This window comes from Aythya marila (genome assembly GCF_965140915.1).
Source record: "Aythya marila genome assembly, chromosome: 3".
Taxonomy (NCBI): domain Eukaryota; kingdom Metazoa; phylum Chordata; class Aves; order Anseriformes; family Anatidae; genus Aythya; species Aythya marila.
Genome location: NC_139044.1, coordinates 100,118,918 through 100,127,369, shown reverse-complemented (window position 1 = coordinate 100,127,369; position 8,452 = coordinate 100,118,918).

Sequence of the window (8,452 nt, the reverse complement as noted above, 5' to 3'; positions counted from 1 at the left end):
ATTTCTTGAATTCTCCAGACTGCCTCTTTGATTTATGCACTTCCTGCTCTACAGAAATGTGTAAAACCAAGGAGAAGTTTGTTCTAACATTTCAGAACTTCCTAGAAAGTAATTTAATAGTGTTTTCCTGGCCTGAGAAGTGCAACTGAAGAATTGTGTGCAGTATATTTAAAATGAAATACATTGATAATTAAGTTTCAAGACTCAAAAATAGTGAATAAGCCAATTGAAAATGAACTTCAGATGGAAAGATTTTCCATTGCTTTTCACTTGCACTAGAACGTTTAAAAACAGCCTGCAGAAGAGGCGAATGACAGCAGTCAGTTCACACTTCTGGTTGGCACTTCCTGTGACAGGAAGAGTGACCATCAGTATCTTCAGTCATGTGTAATACTAACCATGGTCTGCACCATGACATAACTGACATTACCTAACAAATGGATTAGATTTCATTATCATGTTTAAACAATCTCATTAAAAAACATTTTCCTGTGAAACAAACAAAAGTAATTATGCAGGGGATTAGCAATTAATTGATTTATGATCTTAATTATAATTTTACCACATGCTTTGTTCATATATTGACTGTATATTATGTCTGGCATTATGCAGTGGTATCAATAATTAATTCTGTATATTATCCCTGCATGCCATTATTCTTAACTGAATTCCTTTGAGATCATGCTAAGTGACCAAGACAGGAACTGCTGTGCAAATTCTAGGCTGTCTCTGACCCTAGCAAACACTAGTCAGCTGAGGGAAGAGAGTAGATACAGAGGGTCCAGGACAATTTGCACAATAGAATGCAAAATCAAAAGGCAAGTAAAGTCACGTAAGTAAGTTAACTAAGGACATCACAAAAAGAACGAATATAATTCTGTACATGAGCTTGTGTATACACAATGCAGTGTATATCTGTATCTGTGTATGTAAGTCAACATTTTAGAAAAGTTATTCACCGTTTTTAGCACCATATATAAAAGTTTACTATTAATCATTATCTTCCAGATCTTTTCTGTTTCTTGTTAGGTTTATGGAATTATCACCAACTGCTATAGATGAAGCAATAGAAAGTTTTTCACATTAGAACTTGATTCTGCCTTCTTGCATGAGGCTTTTTTTTTTCCAAGAAACAAATATTTTTGCACCACATATACCTATATATTTATAAAATGATTCCTGATTTTATCTGACTACCAGAATTATTACTGTTAATGCATGACATAATGTTCTCGCAGTAGGAAACACTTCACATGCAGTTTAGAGCTCCAGGAAAAATGGCTTAACTATGTCAGTGTTCAATCTTGGTAAACAGGCAAATCATTGTATATCAAATATAAAGATATACTTAGCTATAAATAAAAGCTTGTAATTTTGTTACCTCATTCCAATAAAATGGAATAAAATTACCACTGGGCACAGTGACCAAGTGAACAAGTACATCCAACAAAACCTAATTCATTACACCACTGGGCTAGTTCGTTATGGTGTGCACAATAGTAGCATGTTGTCTACCTTTGTAATCAACTGATCAGTGGTAGCAGAAGTAGTTAATGCCCACCCCCAGTTTCTGTTTCCTGCATGCATTAGTATTTCCTCTGATAAATCCCTTTGCCAAAGGACATGAGCCAACTCTTCTACTCTCATAAGACTATCTGCCCATTGTTGTGATCAACAGGCCTTTCTCTGTGCTTGTGGACTTAATCCTTCCTGAATTTTCTTTGATTTAATCCTTCTTTAGCCTACTGTGCCCAGTATACCAAGCAATGCCTTCATATGTTATGCTAAATCCCTCTGTTGCTATTGCCCAGAAACCTCCCACATGTTTTTATACCCTCAAGACTATATTTTTCTCTTTCCTGTCTGTTAATAATGGCTTTTAGACCTGTGATCAACCATTATATTCTGATCATATTTCAGAATACTGCAAGAATTTTGTATTATCCCCAAGCCTTCCAGTCTTCCCCCTTTTATTTAAAGTCATCAAGTTCTTCATGTATAATGTATCATTTTTGGTCATTCATGGATTTTAATTTTAAGATCACAAATAAGATTATTTGCCTCAATAATACCAAAACCAGAAAAAAAAAAAAAAAAAAAAAAAAAAAAAGCAGAAACTATATTCACAAACAACTCCAAACCCTTTCTTGTCACTCGTATATGCAGAGAAGTTTTACTTCCATCATAAATGGAGAGATGATGTGGAATGTTGCATGTGGAATCAGTTATTCATTTAACAGCTTTTTGGGAGAAAATCAAATATAAATCTAGAGCAAGAGTTTGCATTGCAGACACTTTTTTCAATGGAAGCATTGATCTCAAATGGAACATTTAACCCTGCCAACTGTAGAATTGATTTTTTTAACTGCCTCCCATGGACTGTTAGGAGCAACTTGTGGATTCCCTGGAGTTCACTGGCTGCACATTGAAAGTCATTCCTCACAAATGCTTCCAAAGATCACGGGCAGCCAAATTGTCTGTGGAAAAGATCAAAACAGAGACATCAAAAGCTGAAGAACAGGTACACAGGGTCAGTAAAATGCAAAGGAAAGGGGACAGAGTCAGACCATCAAAAATATGGGTATTCTTTTCAGCATAAAAACTGGAGAAAGGAACTCAAAAGACAGAAACATTTGCAGTTTCAAAACTATTCGGAGAAGAAAAAGCATGCAGACATATGCCCAGTACAAGTTGTTAAAAGTAATTTTGTTTTTCTGAGATTCACATACTAACACTTGCACTTATTACTTGTTTTTGCATTAAGCTTTGGGCTCTGCTCAGTCTGAAATTTTTCTTCCTTTTGCTACACAGTTTAGGCTGTCAATAAGAAAAGCTTTAATCTTAGCTTCACATGGGTCCTCTCCTTATGATCTGAAAATAGGATCTTAACACTGAAAAGTCAAACAATGCTTCGCTAAAAAGAAAATCAAACCAAAAACAACTATTTCCCACTGTACACCAGACGTTAGGGCCACACACACTTCTACATGAGCACATCTAAGGAGCAACCAACTGTACTGTTGGGATTGCAGATTAACAGCTTCTTTCTGCAGCCCAGACACTCTGTGTGTTGCATAACCTATACTAGTGGGCACTTACAATTTTGCTAAAGCATACAATTTTCATTTGACATTTCAAGAAAGAATTAATATCTCCTTGAAGAACAGAGACTTGGACCAGGATGATTGGGTCATGTAGCCTCACATGAGAATGTTCCTTGCTCCTGACTCCTCCAGTGATGCTTGTCTTGCTATGGCTCACCAGCTCTGGGGCTGCAGGCACTGAGTGGTCCGGGAGTGGTTGAGGGGGTAAGACCTGCAGCAGCTTCAGGGACACCAGCAGCTGTGGCAGAGGCACTGGAATGACCACAGCACTAACTGCTTCAAACCAGGCTTTAGAGAACACTTTTAGTTTAGTTCATCTCTGTGGTTACTTGTCATGAAAAAGTGTCATTGTTTTATACACAGAGACTACTTATAATTGGAAGAGTACAAGCAGCTGCATTTTTTTCTCTGTTGTTTTTTTTTTTTTTTTTTTTTTGTGATGATCATGAGCTGGTTGTGGTCATTTTAAATAGTTTTGTTACTTGAATTAGTATAAGTAAATACATAATATTCAATAGGATCTGAGGAGTGTGCTGTTAGTAATAACAGTTTATACAGAATGAGATATTCAGTGGCATCTTAACTTACAGATTTGCTTCTATTCCATTCTTCACTGACCATAGCTTTAACAAAGAGACAACAGTAGTGCACTAGTCATTACTGGATTTATACATTAAGGAGAAGTAGCAAAATGGAGGCAGTTTTTGAGAGTTTTACACATTTAAATCTTTCTCGTTCTGGACCATGTTGTCATTGCCTGAGGCATTGTTCCTAAAGAGACTTATTATTCACATGCCTGAAACTATAAATTTAATGTTTCCTTGTAACATTAACACAAAAGACTAGTGTGTGAATATGTGCACATAATCCCAAATTGTGGAGTGTGCTGCTCACAAAATCCCTAGCCATTCCCCAGAGCCCTGAGGCTCTGCCCAGCTGAATGCCCAAGACACGAGCCACATTCATATTTAAATATATAAAATCTCCACCAACAGACATGTTGAAGCCTAGGTAAAAAGTAAGAACTCTGCTCTGACTTGAGTAATATCTAACCCTTATTGTTGAAATAGGCATTTCAGCTCTTTTGACTACACATGACAGTGTACCTGTTCACCTCTCATGTCTATACACCCACATTTTTAGAGTTAATCTGTGATGAAATATACTAATACCCCACAACTCGAGCTGAGTTTCTTAAGGAAAGATGGATCAGGTATACCTCTTGGATAAGGAAAAGAACTTTATTTTTTAGCTCACGTTTCACTCACACAGGTAGGTACTTTTGGTAAAGTGCAGAAGGAAGTGTTCATAATAAAATCTAGTTTTGCAGTTCCACCCAGGCAAATGTCAATATGTCAACAGCAATAGCAGTAAATTTAACAAATTTAAGCCTGTTCAATTTGTTCTGGCAGGCATCAAATTTTCTTATTCTCACTTTCTTACTTCTATGTTACAAGAGGAGAGAGGAGAGGAGAGGAGAGGAGAGGAGAGGAGAGGAGAGGAGAGGAGAGGAGAGGAGAGGAGAGGAGAGGAGAGGAGAGGAGAGGAGAGGAGAGGAGAGGAGAGGAGAGGAGAGGAGAGGAGAGGAGAGGAGAGGAGAGGAGAGGAGAGGAGAGGAGAGGAGAGGAGAGGAGAGGAGAGGAGAGGAGAGGAGAGGAGAGGAGAGGAGAGGAGAGGAGAGGAGAGGAGAGGAGAGGAGAGGAGAGGAGTAGTATGCACCAGGAGGCAGGTATGGAGTACATACTTTTGGGGAGAATATTTCATTCCCTGAGAAAGAAAGGAGTGTTCTTTTTAAGCAATTGTAAGAGAGTTGATGCACAACATTTAGAATGAAGAGTGAAATTGTGATATATGTATAGAAAAATGTCTGGAAACAGGTATTTCATGATCAATTGAACTGCTGAGTTTGTGTACTCATTACTATTATGACTATGCATAGTTATAATCCCTTCTGAATTACCTAGCACAGAAAAAAAAAAAAAAATCTTTTTTTTCAGGGTAGGTATGTAAATAATCAAGAAGTGATATTCATGGAAAAGGTTGTATTTCTAACTGAACATGCTGATTCAAGTGCTGCTGCTAACATTGCACATGATGTGACCTTATCTATAGATAGAATCATGCAAACCATCCCATGTACATCTTGTTTACACATGATCAGAAGCTGTCTGAACAGAGGTGCTTAACACCCTGGAAAATTGTTCTTACATGCTTCAGTTTGAAAATCCTGGATAAACTGTGCAAATGTGCAAAACAAATTGCACATTGAATTCACCCACTATTTCATAAGAGATGTGATACACTTAATTAAATGTTTATTACAAACAAGTCCACAGATAAAAGATAAAATATATATGCTATGTTATTATTAATACTCTTCTAATAAATAGTTTGTTTTAAACATACCAAGTGCTCCCATACACCCCCAGTCTCACTGAAGTCAAGAGAAACAATGAATTTAATGAGCAGGACTTCAAAACATGATTGTGGCTGGCTTTGATGAAGATCTGCCTAGGCATTCTCGTCATGTTAAAGTCTCCAAAGAACAACAACAACAAAAATTAAACACAAGAAGACAGGTTTTGAAAAAAATAATTTATATATATATATATAATTTTTTTTTTCTTACAGAGGAGGCTCAGAACACCTAGTTGAGAAATGAAAAGGATTACACAGATGTTCCCATGTGTTCCCATGTCCTTACTTCCAAGCTAAGCAATGACTCTCTGAGTCTCATTCTCCTTTCTTAGGTCCCTTAGTCCCAGGAAGCTTCTTTGCACCCTCTCTGAGACGTGGCTCTCAGCAATTTGCTATGACTCCTCTGGCTTCTCCAGCTTCCAGAAGAAGGAACAACTCCTCTGCTTCTGGGCCACTGGGTTTCACTTTCCCCACTATATATATATTAATAACAGAAATTTGTAACAATCGAGAAAAAATGAGCACTGTGACTTAAAACTAAGAAACTGAATTAGGAGTCACTTGAGCACCTTCTAATACTCTGTTTATTAAATCTAAGACCTAAAAACTCTGTGCCTGGGAGAAAAAGGGCAGGAGAAACATTAAGAAGGATGAAAAAGAAAATCTGAAATGAAGAATTAATGATTGCGTCCTTTTAATCCTGGTGCCTCTGAAAAAGTTACAAATTAAAATACTGAAAGAATGTTTTTCGTGCTGATTCTATGAATGATACTGAGATTTATCTTTTATTTTAAGGTCTATTTTTTGTACTTAAATGCCAGTCTGTAGTTGGTTTGCTAATGGATTCCTGTCAAAGAACAGACGCTTTTTTTCTGTGTTTCCTTCTCCACAAAATTCTGGATTAGACTTTACCTAACTGAAATTAGGTAACTGAAGTTTCAAGTTAGATGCTAGGTATAGATACTTAACTCCCATACCCAACCTCACTTTAAAGGTATCATCACTTCCAATCTGAACTAGATGGGAATAGTTTTGCTTTCCACAGACTATGCAAAGAAAACAAACAAACAAATTAAAAAAAAAAAAAAAAAAAAAACAACCAACCAACCAACCAACAACAACAACAACAAACAGTTTAATGTCTATTTTGTGGATGAATATAGGACAAAATTATTAGTGGAGGGAAGTGGATTATTGAGAAAATAATTGCTGTCTATGTAACTGAAGAAAATTTTCCATTGTGTTGATTTGCATGCAAAAGAGACTAACATTGCTACTATTTTGCTTAGTGTTTTTTTCTCCATTTACTTCTTGAGTAGGCTGTCTGTTCTGCTTAGTCTTATCTAAACCTGGCATCTGGAATGACTGTTGTGCTCTTTGATGGGCCATTCAAGAATTCAAGGGCCAATAGGAAGATAGCCTAACTGAGTGGACCTGAAATTTAGGCACGAAACAAAAACCTCAGTTACAAGTCAAGACCCCTGATTTCACTCCTACTGTAACACAAACATGGTAATTCAGTTGGCCACCTGGAGCAAATAACACATTTTGGTTTTGTTCTCTTTTTAGCACTTATTTGTCTGTATTTCACTTTGCAGGAATGTCTTACTCTCTAAAATGACTTAATCCTAAACAGAGATCCTGTAACAAACAACAACAGAACTTCAAAGGTGACTAAAGGAGAAAGATCAAACAGGAATTAGGTAATCCAGGGAGCAATTAGACGACATCAAAACTACCCCGAGGGAGAGAGCAGGACTGAACTAGCCCACCCTAGTTGAACCATCCTGTTGACTTTGATCATCTAGAAAAACATGGATGAGTTGAGGGAGGTCTGCTGATAGCCCACATCTCAGGCAAGCTTTCTGAGCACACCCTCCTATCTCAGTGCAGTTTGGTATATAATCTGAAAGTTTAAAGAATTCTATCTTTCTGGTTTATTATATTTAACTACAAAAATCTATGTAAAACAACAACAACAACAATAAAAATCATCTGAATCTCACACTGAAATATTACAATACTTCTCATTTTCTCAGAAACTTTTCTTTAACTATTACTCTAACCAAACTGTTTTACTTTGATTAAAATCTCCAGAAGAACTGTTGCATTTCTCTGGAAGCTGAGACCATGATGACTAGAGAAGGCCATTCCTGTCTCAAATTGTGTCATATTGGTGAAGTTGCTTATGACTAACCTTGCCCCCACGTCAACAGATGAAACAAGCCCAGATTCCTCAGCATCTGCTCATAGGTCATGCACTAAAGGCCTTTGGACATCTGAGTAGTCCTCTGCTGTTTTCTCAACATCCCTCTTGATCTGGAGAGCCCAGGAAGGGATGTGTCCTTCCAGGTGCAGCCTCACATGCATCAAATGCTGTGGACCCTTACAGAGTGCTCTGACTTTCCCCACAGCAGATTTCTCTCTTTAGGGACCAACTCTGCTTCTCACAGGCTGGCCTTGCATACCAGCAGCCATATGCCCCGGAGGGGGTGTGTGCTCTGAGCTGTGACAGTCAGTAAGCATCTAAGAAATGAGCACAGTCCTGCTCCACTGTCTGTCTTCAGCGAAGGCACTGTTTTTCATTTATGTCTGTGAATCATGTGGCCCGGTGGTTCTGATTTCTGCTAAAGCCTCCAGGCACAGCTGTAGTACAAATAATAGCCTGAAATCTCTTCCAGGTAAGGTATTTCCTCAGTGTAAGCAATGGATTAAACTACTAACACCCAATTTCCCTTTATGCTGATATTAAGGAAAACTACTGTGTGGTAAACCAGGAGCTCATTGGTGTGAGTGCATTTTTCTTTGGGAAAGTTTCTTCAGGGGATTTTTCTTATTTTCCTTTAGGAAAATTCTTCCATTAATATGTTGGCTAGCTATTGAGCAAGGACCTATGGTTTCTGAAGTTTTAAGCAGCTTGCTAAAGCTAT